The sequence below is a fragment of the Drosophila navojoa genome, chromosome X (genome assembly GCF_054131105.1).
Source record: "Drosophila navojoa isolate 15081-1374.11 chromosome X, UAZ_NAV_1.0, whole genome shotgun sequence".
NCBI classification, from domain to species: Eukaryota; Metazoa; Arthropoda; class Insecta; order Diptera; family Drosophilidae; genus Drosophila; species Drosophila navojoa.
In genome coordinates this window covers 4394170-4406890 of record NC_142895.1, presented here as the reverse complement: position 1 = coordinate 4406890, position 12721 = coordinate 4394170, and the positions used below count along the sequence as shown (strand labels likewise).

General features: G+C 38.6%; 2 protein-coding genes and 1 long non-coding RNA gene across 3 annotated transcripts in view; 1 reads left to right on the top strand and 2 right to left on the bottom strand.

Annotated features, from left to right (window-relative positions):
- Pde9 (phosphodiesterase 9) overlaps positions 1–12283 on the bottom strand; it is a 137946-nt gene extending 125663 nt beyond the window's left edge. The window contains exon 1 of the mRNA XM_089263523.1: positions 12147–12283. The gene's annotated coding sequence lies outside the window, so the exon portion shown is untranslated. The remainder of the gene's footprint in view (positions 1–12146) is intronic.
- fne (ELAV like RNA binding protein found in neurons) overlaps positions 1–12721 on the top strand; it is a 158150-nt gene that overhangs the window by 40950 nt on the left and 104479 nt on the right. The gene's annotated exons all lie outside the window — the stretch shown is intronic.
- LOC115564849 (uncharacterized) overlaps positions 12355–12721 on the bottom strand; it is a 43369-nt gene continuing 43002 nt past the window's right edge. The window contains exon 3 of the long non-coding RNA XR_016197316.1: positions 12355–12394. This is a non-coding gene — a long non-coding RNA (uncharacterized LOC115564849). The remainder of the gene's footprint in view (positions 12395–12721) is intronic.

The following is a 12721-nucleotide window of genomic DNA, read 5'->3' as shown; positions in this document are numbered from 1 at the left end:
TGTGAAAAAAATATAACATAGATTCTGGACTCTTTCCCCATCACCTTTCTCTTTCTATCCCTGTTATCTACTTGGCCAATATCTGGGTGATAAAGGAGCAATATGTATAGAAATGTTGATACACCACGTAATGGCTTGAAGAAGCCAGGAACGAGGGCAAAAACTAAAGTAAAGCAATGTCAGAGGGGCGTAGTCGACTGCGTAATACTCGTTCAAAATTCAAGATTAACTAAGTTAGGCTCAAGATCAAGCTGGTAATTCCAGAGAGATTTATCTCTATACTGGATATTCCATGTACTTAGACCTTCTAAATTGAAGGTTTTACATGAGATCTCTGTGAACTTGGTAGTGCTAACCTCATTGTTCAGTAAAATAGAAAATTGAAAGTTACATTCACGGCAACCTCTGGAACTTCCTGATATAATAGACATATCCCAGCAGTTTTTCAATTTCAAAGTTCCCAACTTGATGCACGAATATACCCTTTTTCGCTCTCATGAACGAGCACTCAAAAAAAAAAGGGCCAAAAGAGAAAATTTCCATAATTTTACGACTGGCTGACATGGCTGCTACACTCACTGGAGAAGGCAGGAGCGGGAGCGGGAGCGGTGCACGGTGCACGGTCAGTAGTAAAGTGGAATTTTGAAGCACACTTGAAACCGTTGAAACCGCATTCCCCAGCGCCCCAAACTACCCCGCTACATGTGCGCTACAGCCAGTTGACAGGCATTTGTATCCAGCTCCATTTTAATATGTATGCATAAAAATTTATAGGTGCTAAAGTACGGCATCAGGACATGTATATGCATATACTTAAGATGCACAGCTTAGCCAAAGAAGCTCGCCTTAGCCATAACCCGCTCTCTATCCATGTGTGTGTGTGTGTGTGTGTGCGCTTTGGCCAGGGAATACACCTGTGTGACTGGGTCAGGTGAGCTAGATGAAGGCAAACAACTATCGCAATAGTTGAAATGCTTTTCACAATTTACGATTCAAATTAATGAGGGAGCAACGGCACTTGGACCCCCCAAATGGCTGATTGAAAAATCAATTTGAAGAAAACATCTAAAGCTTTTCCTTGAATTCTAAATTGAATTTGACAATATTTTCGATGGAAACGGTGCGAATTTCCATCGATTCTCCTTGAAATATGGCAGCAATAGAAACTTGAGAGACTTATCGATAAATCGATAACATTTTGAACTCCAAAAGTCTTTATATACTGTTGATATAGCCACGTCGATGTTTCGTCCGTCTTTCTATCCTTCGCCTGTTCATCTGTCTTGAGTAAGAGTTTTGCCTAGCTTTCGATAGCACATTTCACTTTCCTCTTATCGATCTAAATCAATTATTTGAATCAAATTTTAACCATATTTTATATATCGTAATAGCTAGACATTTCAGATATGCTGTATAAAGGAGCTTTATGAAGACATAAATTTACTATTTCTTAGATTTATCCACAACTTAAGCCACGTAGCTGACATAGAGGCTAAGCTTAGACTTTACTACAGGAACTTGATTAAAGAATATTTTTTTTAATGATCTATCGTAAGCCAATTCTCAGAGCTTGATAATGAATTTCAGATGCGTTTTCTAGCTAAATCTCAAGCTTCTGGCTAAAAGTCATAGCAAAACCCTCCTTAGTTTTCTAGGAACTTTGATTTTACATGGCGCACAGCTTCATTGATGGCAACAGGTAGTAGCGACAGAGTTGCTTCAGATATCAAGCAAATGAGCTCTATTAAAGCGTATGCTTCAAAGGAATAAAGTTTATATGTAAACCTTTATATTGGCTTGCAACGGAAAGGGCGAGCTGGAGCTCAGAGCTGAATTCTCTTTAGGTGCTCAGAAATGACATCAAAGGTGCAAAGCTTGCAGCATATTGTCTAGCTTTGGAAATGCTATCGACTATTTGGAAATCAAAAAGGAAACAAATTTCTACAGAAACTAAAAGTAGAAAAAGGAACCACAATATGTCGTCTATGTCACTATGAGTAGGTATAGATGGATATAAATTACTTTATTTTTGACCTACCTAAAGGGGCTCATAAGCCCCAAGTTGTTATCTCTCTCCATTCCTGAGTCTCTAATGCGTTTTGAAACAAATACCAAAAATTAAGTAATCAAAATTTCTTTTTTTTTTCGAATTTAGTACTTGACACACTCTCTCTGTCTCGCTCTCTCTCATTCTCTCTCTCTCTCTCTCTCTCTCTCTCTCTCTTTCTCTCTCTCACATCCTCTTTCCCTATAGACCAACATGATTCCCGAACTGGCCTCAGCCAATGGCTGCTCTGACCATTCATATTTCCTACCAAATGCATTTTCATCTACATTAAATAAATGAAACTTTTACGCGTAGAGTGTGCTATGCGTGTATATATATATATATATATTTGTGTGAGTGGGCTGTGTGTGCGTGTAAAAATCATAACTTGAAATGCGTTAAAATGCATATAAAAAAATTTATAGCCCTCACTTAGGCGCACATTAAATGACATGCGACCAGACGAGTAAGAAGAAGCAGAAAGCAAAAAAAGGCTTGCTGTATTGGCCCAAGGCTCTCTCACACTCTCGCCCACTCTCTCGCCCTTTCTCTCTCACTCTCTCTCTCTCTCTCTCTCTCTCTCTCTCTCTCTCTCTCTCTCTCTCTCTCTCTCTCTCTCTCTCTCTCTCTCTCTCTCTCTCTCTCTCTGTCCCACTCTTGTCGTCATCATCATCCTTGTGTCTCTGACCCAACGCGTTGACCCCAAAAAGCGTATAATGATGAATTGTGTGCTTTACACACACACACACACCCTCACACACACCCTCACACACACCCATTCACACCTACACACACACACACAGACACACTCATTCAACTGTGACTGCAGCTAGCTGTACATTTATGATATCAATTTCTTTTTCTGCTGCCTACTTTAAGGCGCAGCGCATTTAACTAAACTCGCAGGCGTGCGAAATTTCCTTTCTAAATACATAAATTTCATGCGAGGTGTGCTCAACAAGTATGGCGAAATCGTTGAATTCCTTAACAAACTTTGTTGAATCTATTCAGTGCACTTTAAAGTAGTTTCCTTTTCTGTTTCGTTGCCTATTTTAACTTTATTCTCTTCAATCGTCATAAATCTCTTCAGGTTTGATTCGACGAACAACTTAGAGTCGAACAGGACATTCTCTTGACACAGTTTTATATACATATATCGATTTTACGTAGTAAACAATATTCGAAAAAGACTCGAATTACATTCAAGTCGAAACATAACTGAGCAATCAAAATATCCGAACTTGTTGTTAGAAATCAGAGCGAAACCTTATAAAGTCACATTCGCACAATTTGCGCTACTGTTCGAGGACACCTCGCATGCGCGCTTCATTTATCATGGCTCAACTTTCAGCCATTTGCAGTTGACTAAAACATATGCTCGACTAGCTAAATTGCCCCAAGCTCTCTCATTCATTTTGTAGCTCACAACAGCTGACTGCAAAGCTGTTAAAAAACAGAAAAAAAAGTGAAAGCAAAACCAAACGACGTTGTTCAATATGCGAACGAAATATGTCATATTATTGGGTATATCATATTATACTTAATATATGGGTCATTTACTTTTCTATTTCTAAATTTGCTTAGCTTTTTCGCTACAAGTGCAAATTGCAATTGAGACTTTAGAGTGTTAGACTGAGCTAGATGTGATTCGGCTTTAATTTACCGAGCTCCCATAGGATCTGGATATGGTTCCTTTATTTAAACTGAGTTAGATGTAATTCGGCTTTGATTTACCGAGTCCCCATAAGATCTTGATATGGTTCCTTTATTTAATCCCAAGATGGGGTATATATGAACCGAGAAACTATAGATCTAAGCAATGCCTATATATAAGAACTGATGGATTGACAGTAAAAATTTGGTATTATATACATGATATACATTTTTTATCATATATCTAATAATACATTGTTTATCAACCTTTAAGTCTAGCACGCTTCTAGATAAAGCCTTTATGTTCCCAAAGATATACTATTTCCTGACTAGTCATGTCTCCCAGCGCGCACGTCGACCTAATCCGAGCATTATGCAGCTTAATGAGCTAAAATTTTAAGCTTCTAAGATTCCAGCTACAACAATGAGCCAAACGTTTGCCCAAGTATAGCCCGCTGGACTGAAATAGCTAGGAGTGGGCAGCTGGCTGGATAATTTGATGACCACAGAACTAATATACTCCTTTCACGTTGTAAGCGCATATGGAACAAGACAAATAGAGATGGACAGGGAGAGAGAGAAAGAGAGAGAGAGAAAGGACGAGATAGAATTCTATATAAGAAAGAGTGTATGAGAATGCTCATGTGTGTGTGTGCGTGTGTGTAAGGTTTTTCATAATTAAAATGTCATTTGTTGTTGTTGTTGTTGTTGTGTGTTGGCTGTCAGCAGCAGGAGCAGGGCATATGCATAAAGCCCATTTAAATGCTTAAGAGCTTAAAATACAATTTAAATACAGAATAGAATGAAAGGCTGTAAAACTGATCGAGAGGAGAGTGGGAGTGGGAGAGAGAGAAAGAAGGAGAGAGAGAAAGAGAGAGAGAGAGAGAGAGAGAGGAAGAGCCATCTTTGTAGGACTTTGAGTTTTTTATGAATTATTACAGATTTTTTATTTATTTTTATCTATTTTTTTTTTTAATATTAATGAGCTTATTTAAATGGGCTCTGTATTGTGGTTTTTTGTTATTTTTGACATAACATTTAAAACAGATGCAATAACATATTAGATAACATTTCATACAAGTTGTTTGGGTCATAAAAACTGTTTCCAGGAACTGGCAGCTGGCATTAAGTAGCTATAGCAACAATTTGCCAAGAGAGCTGATATAAAAATATATATATACACATATTTATATATTATATATATAAGCCTAAGCGTCTATGTCAGTAATGGAGAGTGAGAGAGACAGAGAGAGAGAGATAGATAGAGCGAGAGATAGCGCTAGGAACTTAAGCATTTGCCGCAACACTTGACTTGAATTTCTTAAGCTGTATGTGCGCGAGTGTGTGTGTGTGTGTGTGTATGTGTGTGTGTGTGTGTGTGCGAATATGTGTGCATGTGTGTGTTTTGCTTTTGTTAATTTCTGTTGTTTGCGCTAACCCCAACAATGGCTAAACAGGCACACACGCAAACACACACACACACTTGCACACACACACACACACACACACACACACACACACACACACACACACACACACACACACACACACACACACACACACACACACACACACACACACACTCGCACACACACACACACACTCGCACATGCAGCACTTGTGCCAGACAGACAAATGAACACAAGTTTGAAAGGCTGTATAAGATTGGGCTGACTGTAGAGAAGACATTGCGACACACACACACACACAGACACCCCCACACACCCACACACACTCGCACTCACACACACACATATAAACCACATAAAAAGCAAAAGGCAACACGAATAAAATTGATGTTTGTGCATGCTGTGTGTGTGTGTGCGTGTGTGTGAAGTGTATGTAATGTGTGCTGGTGTGCGTGTGTGTGTGTGTGTAGATTACTCATACGCAGCTTAGCCGCCGCTCAGTTAGGCTTTTTACTTAAAAGACTTGCCTGGCTTGATTGCTGCTGCTGTTGCTGTTGTTGTTCTCAACTTGTTGTTGTTGTTGCTGTTGTTGTTGTCGTCGATTGTTGATTGTTGCGGCTGTTGTCTATTTTTCGTTTCTCTTTGATTATAATTTCGTTTGGATTGTATTTAACATATGCATTCATTACATTTTTGGTTAAATTTTTTTTGTATTTTATATTTATATATATATATATCTTGTATATATATTTTTATTGGCATGCATTCCAATTCGGGGCAAATATTACACATACGCACTGTACACCAAAAAAGAATTTATCAAAAAAAATCCTCTTACATTAATTAGTTTCGAATAGCTTTAACTAAAAACAACTGTAAACAAACGCGATGAATACTTTTTGAAAAAAATAAAAATAAATAAATTGCAAAATAAAATAGAAATGCCTTCAATATTTTTTTTTAATTTTTTTTTTTATAAAAAATGTAGTTTTTATTTTTTTAAATTTTTGTAAATTATTTTCAAATAATTATTTATTTTTTTAAACACTCAATGTGTCTGTGTGTGTGTGTGTGCGTGTGTTCGTGTCTGTTACCGTGTTAGCGAACGAGCGCGTCTGTGTGCTTTGTCTTGCGTGTGTTTGTGTCCCTCTGTGTGTCTTTTGTAATCCGCACAAATCCGCTGGTAAATTTGAACTGAATGAGTTCAAAAGCTAAAATGAGTTTGCATACCCAAAACGCTTCAGTTCATTGGCAACTGGCGCTGGCCGAGCACCGACCCGAAGCGGCCAGAGCCGAAGCGCCAGCTGCCGAACCAAGCCGCCAGCCAAGCACGAGCGCCGCTCAAACGAGCAGCGCAATAGCAACGCCATGGGCAAGACAGAGAGGACCACAAAGTGCCAGAGCGAGAGAGCAGCACTCGGTGAGAGAGAGCGAATAACAGTGTAGAAAGCTTTTGACATAAGTTCTCCAGAAAAAAGTTGGCGAAAAACCGTTCTTGGAATATCCGTTATCAGAAACTAGCTGCACTAGCATATAAGATAGCATGGCTTGGCCAACAGCTGTGCTACATATAACAGTTCAATAACTGTGCTAATGATCCTCACACATATTTTTGTCATATATTCATCACAATTATGTTGAATATTTGAAATCTGATATATTTTTGAAACAATTTTTCAAAGTAGAAATCATTGTTTACATATATATATTTTGTTATACTGTTATATTTGCAACATATAACATTTAAGCTTTACAAATTCTATGCACATTTTCAACTGTTTACATTTTAAATATTTTTTATAGTAAAAAGAATTCATTTGTTTGAGCAATTTTTTAAAATTTGTAAATAATAATATGAAACTATTGCTCTCACTCACTCACTTTCTCCCTCTCTCTTTCTCTCTCTCTCTCTCTCACACACTCTTTCTATCTCTCCACATCTCTCTCTCTAATAAACCACAACAATATTATTCAATAATATTATCTAAAATCCCAAGTCGAACACTTTTCAAATTTTGTTTTCTGTTTTCTCATTATGTTTTGATTTTTGTTTTTTATTGAAAAAAATACACATTTAGTAAATTTTATAAATATTTTGCACACACTCAAACAAAATAATAAGAAATAAAAATTATTGTTTTTCACTTTGTTAAAAAAAAAATGGAATAATATTTTACAATTTGTTTGGCTTTGACTTTGGCTTTGGGCACAGCTCAATCATTGGAGTGAACTGAACGGAACTGAAGTGAAGCAACAACTGAATCGAAGCCGACAAATGCAGCTGCTGCGGCCGTATAACAGGCAACGGCAACAGCAAGGAGCGCGAGCTTTCGCAAGCTTTTTGCCTTCGGCTTGAAAGCTTTCAAGGCTAGCAGAGAGCCAAGCCGACTTCGTGCGGAGCACAGCGACTGCGCTGCCAGCGCCACATAGCACGAAAGTGTGGAAGAGAGAGAGAGAGAGTGCAAGTGAGTAATTATAAATGTGTGTGAGTGAGCAGAAGCGAGTCTCTCTCTCTATGTGTGTATGTGTGTGTGCTTATATTTCGCACGTCCTTTTGTTGCTGTTGCTGTTGTTGTTGTTGTTGCTGGCGCACACCTGTGATTTAGCGAGGACGTGTGACGAGGACGCGGACGAGGACGAAAGTCCACGTTGTCCTCGTGCCAGCTGATATTTACCTTATTCCCCACAGCCACAGCCACATCTAAAGACGCAAAGAAAAGCGAGAATAAAATATAAAAAAAAAAAATAAAAAATAAATAAATATAAAAAAAAAAAAACGAAAAATAAGACCAAAAACCAAAAAAAAAAAAAGAAAATAAAATAAAATAAAGCAAGCGAAACTCTAGACACAACAACAGTAAAAACAGGGAGCAGCAGCAAACGGTTCAGCAGCAGGAGGAGCGTGTGGAAGCAGCAGGAGTAGCTGCTTTACGTACTTGGAAATGATAGCCCAGGTTTATGCTAATGTTTGCTGCTGCTTAAAGTAGTCCCTCAGTCAGTCAATCAGCCAGGCAGGCAGTCAGTCAGTCAGTCAATCATTTACTCTGCTCTTGCTTTTATTTTTGTTTTCGCCCAGCAGCAAAGTCGGCTTTTATTGGAAATAGCTTTGGAGGCCTAATTTGAAGCTGTCATCGATACGCCTCGTAATTATTTGGAAATTTTTGCACAGATTACTTAACTACCTAAAATTAGCTTTGGTATTTCTTTTCCTGCTTTTCCCGCCGCCCCTTGTACTTCTTCCTCTGCCTCTATTTAAATTTGGTAAAGCTTTACATTAAGTAAATGCAAGTAATGAAGCTTCTTTAAGTAGATTCATGGGGCAAATTTCAACCTGCCTTGCTCACTTGAGGCATTCGAATCGTGCATTGAGCATAGTTAGAAAATTTACAGAAGCTACCTAGACTCTCCATTGTTCACTCAAGAATAAACTCTACAAAATTTTACAGAATTTTCATAGTTAAGAAAAGATATCGATAAATTCGATCTCGATCGATATTAACGTTTTTCATATTAGTCAACCAATCAGTCAATCAAGACAAATTTAACGTTTGCAATAGCTAAAAGAGGCAGATAGGCCTATGACATCATATGCATACTTATTCGTCAGTCGAAAAACTCTCCCTTTTGTCTACGAATCAGCCGATCAATCAATCAGTTCGTCAATCACGCAGACAAATAGACAAAAAATAAGTTAATCAAACGCATAATCAAATAAATAAGGCATATTCAAATATTTTGTACATCAATTAAACAATCAATCATCGAGCTGCCAGTCAATCAATCAAGCTATCAATCAATTCATGAAGCAATCAATCAAGCAATCAAATATTTAGTCAAGCAAGATAGATTTCATCATCATCGTGCCAGATGCAGTTCCAGCACTCAGCGCGTAATTCCTCTAATCAACCAACCAATCAGTCAATCAATCAATCAATCAATAGATGCCCTTCACAGCAGATTCCAAGTGCTCAGTCAAGCTAAATTGGATGACGTGACACGCTCAACTCTCAGTTAATTATATGATTAATTACTCATTCCGTCAATCAGTCAATCAGCTGAATTTTCATACGCTTATCAAATTATGACCTTGGTCGATTAGAATAAAAGCGTCAGCTCTGCAAATTGACAAGTCTTTCATAAATTATTCAAACAAACTCTGATATAAATATAAACATGATTTATATTTTACTATCGAGCCATGGATTTCTATTTGTCTCATCGTCCAGTCAGAGGGAAGAGCTCGATAATTGAGCTATATTCGAATAGTTTGCTCTGCGGACTGAACAGGGGTGTTGGGGAGTGGAGGAGTGTGGGGCTATAAGTGTTTAACGACGAATCAATGCGAACCACTGGGACAACAGAATTCAAATCAAATTATTTGCGGCACATCAAATGCTTATGGAGAGATTAGGATGTGTCCACTGATTGGGGCAGTGGGATTTGATTTGTCTGCTTTTGTTTTTGCCTTTTCCACACAGCTCCATTGGGTGGTGGCGGCATTTTTGCATTGCCTTTAATAATCTTTGATATAAGTAACGGGACAGCTAAGTTATTTATGTCCAGATAACAATCGACAAGCAATCAAACAGTCATCGGACTGCACGGCCAGCTGACGGCTGATGACGGACAGTCGACACGATACGGCCGTAGAGCATTTCATTGGCATTATTTAACGTAAAGCCTTTGGTATATAACCATGTCACGGCGCACACTAGATGAAACAAGCCGCCCGCCCACATAGAGTTGACCGAAATAGACACAGATTTATCTATATACGTATATGTATGTATATCAATCAGTACATCTATTGAATATCTGTTATTAGGAAGCAATTGAGAGTGTTGTGCTGGTCCCTGACATGATGTCCTTTTCACAGCTCTCAACTAATTTCGTATTTATTGTTTGGCCATAAACCAATTTGATGGACCGAAATGTGGATTTGCATGTGCCATTGAAATTGTAGTTAAAAGTCTATTAAATTTTACGGCTTCGCAACGCTTGAGCCAATAATGAAGGCTACCTTACGGCCCTAACTACATCCACAAGCCGTCTCTCTCTCTCTCTCTCTCTCTCTCTCTCTCTCTCTCTCTCTCTCTCTCTCTCTCTCTCTCTCTCTCTCTTACGTTAGCTATTTTGTTGGCAACGTCCTGTCGGCCCAGGCCCAGGCCCAGGCATTTCATTTGCAGACGCAACACAAAATAAACCTAATTACACTTTACTTTCACTTTCACTTTCACTTTTAGATGAGGGAAATATGGGTGGCAGTGGCAGGAGCGCTAGCGCTCTTGCGGTACACCCGCAAAAACTTCAAAAGCATCGTCCGATGCAAAGTTTTCTGCCGGATTTTAGCTGGTCGTCGCAATATAATTTTACTTTAAGTACAATATTTCACTGCTCTGTTTCTGCTTCTGTTTCTGCTTCTGTTTCAGTTTCAGTTTCGGATTCGGCTCAGCCCGTAGCCAATTTGAGAGCCAATAAAACCATTTAAAGAGCCGTTACAAAGATGCCCCCTCCGAAAATAAGGCTCAGCTCATTTTTCTCTCATTTTCTGCTTCTTTTTTTTTTTTTTTTGGTATAGCTGCTCGTCCCGGCTCATCGAGTCGAATGCGTCACAGATTTTAGTGGACAACTTTTGAGAGCAGCAGAAAAATGCATGCGCGTATATACTAAGTAATACCCTGTAAGCAGCTAAGCTGAGCATTTGCATACAACTTGATAACATTCCATTTTACTACAGTCACAAGCATAAGTAGCTAATATACCTTATCTGGTAAGTTTAACATTTTTCTTTATGCTTTTCCTTAAGTACAGGGTATAGCTTTTGTGGGCGAGCAATATTATCTATCCACTTTTGACTGCTTCCAGATTTTAATTGATTTTTTCGTAGCCTCTGGCAAGAGCTCAGTAATATATATTTTATTTCACTGATTACAGGGTATTCGAGCGACAATTTATATGGCTTATATTAATTTTATGTGCCCAATATGCCCCAAATGCTCTGCTATTGCTTTACAGGGTATGCAAATTGTCAAGCATAAACTTTTTTCCAATCTCATGAGCAATTTAACGGTTTTAATATAAGTAAGCCCAGTTATGTCATATTACCTCAGACTCCTGATACGCCCAGCATTCGTTACCATTGCTTTACAGGGTATACATATAGCCAAATAACTTATTTAAACCATTTCAATAAGCAAGCAAAATCTATTAAGGCAGAGTAAGGCTTAACATCTATATACCCTACGAGTACTACTATTTTTACAGGGTATGCATATAGCTAACCAACAAATTCTTGTCAATTCAATAGAAAAAATCAACGTGTGGCGGCAAAGCATATTATTTTTAGGGTATACAAGTTGACATTGCATAATGATGTATATACCCAACATGAACTGTCACTACAGGGTATAGCATTTTACACATTTTGATAGATAATTTTAGTATCTCTAGGCAACTTTGCTCAAGTGTTACATTCCATTTAATGTTGTCCATACGCCCCTCTTCAGCTAGCACTGCATTTACAGGGTATACAAAGCAGCGCAAATTTTTCGGTTGCTTACAACATAATGAACACTTTTTATATGCAAATAATCATAATAATGTGCCCTGTGTCTTGCCCTCTGTGTCTGTGTGTATGTCTGTGTGTGAGTGTTGTTAAAGTGTTGTAAAACGCTTTTGAAGCGCTTATTTATATATGATTATTTAAATAATAAATGGGCGGCAGGGGCTCAGCCTCGACTCGATCATCAGCGGCGCTCATAAGTAGGCAATAACTTTTTGCTTTGTTGTGGCTGACGCCACGGCCCATCGGCCCATCAGCCCACCGGCCCCGCCCATCAGCCTACCATTCTTCGCAGACTCATTGAGAGCCGTAATGAGCATGTCATTTAGCGTAATTTCTGTTGATTGTTATGGCATCACAGCGACCAAACAATATATGCAGCGCAAGATGTCGAACGCAGGAGGGGGAAGGAAGGCGAAGGAAGGGGAAGGAAGGCGAAGGAAGGCACGCACAATGCTCAATACAAAACACTTACCGACAGCAAGGACTCTGGGCCTCTATTGAAGTTTATCTTATCATCAGCAGCGGGACTCAGCACTCAGGGCATAAACTGCCGAAAAGCCAAGTACACACACACACACACACACACACACACTATCGCTTGTGTGTGCGTGCATAAATTATAGCTAGCTGGCTTTTGCTGGCTTTTGCCTGAGCTGTCCTGCTCAGTTTTTTTTTTTTTATAGCGCAACAATTGTGTGAAATTATGGCATCGGCATTTACCTGTGAATGAAACGTGTTGATTCGATCAGAAGTTGTAAATGGAGCGCTTAGCATTACATTAATAATAATAATTAATCACTTTGTTGGCTCTCGAGACAATGCGAGTATTAACTTAAGCTTATTAAGGAAAACATCTTTTGAATACACTTGAAGCCACTTGAAATATTTCGTGTACTATAAGCCGAATTCGTAGTCTAAGTTGGACTTTAGCACACTTCAAGGGATTTGGAATGTTTGAAAAGCTATAATCAGAGTTAGGAGTAAAAGCTGTAAGTGGGAAGTAAAATATCCCGAAGTTCTCGAAACATCTGGGTTATTTATGGAATA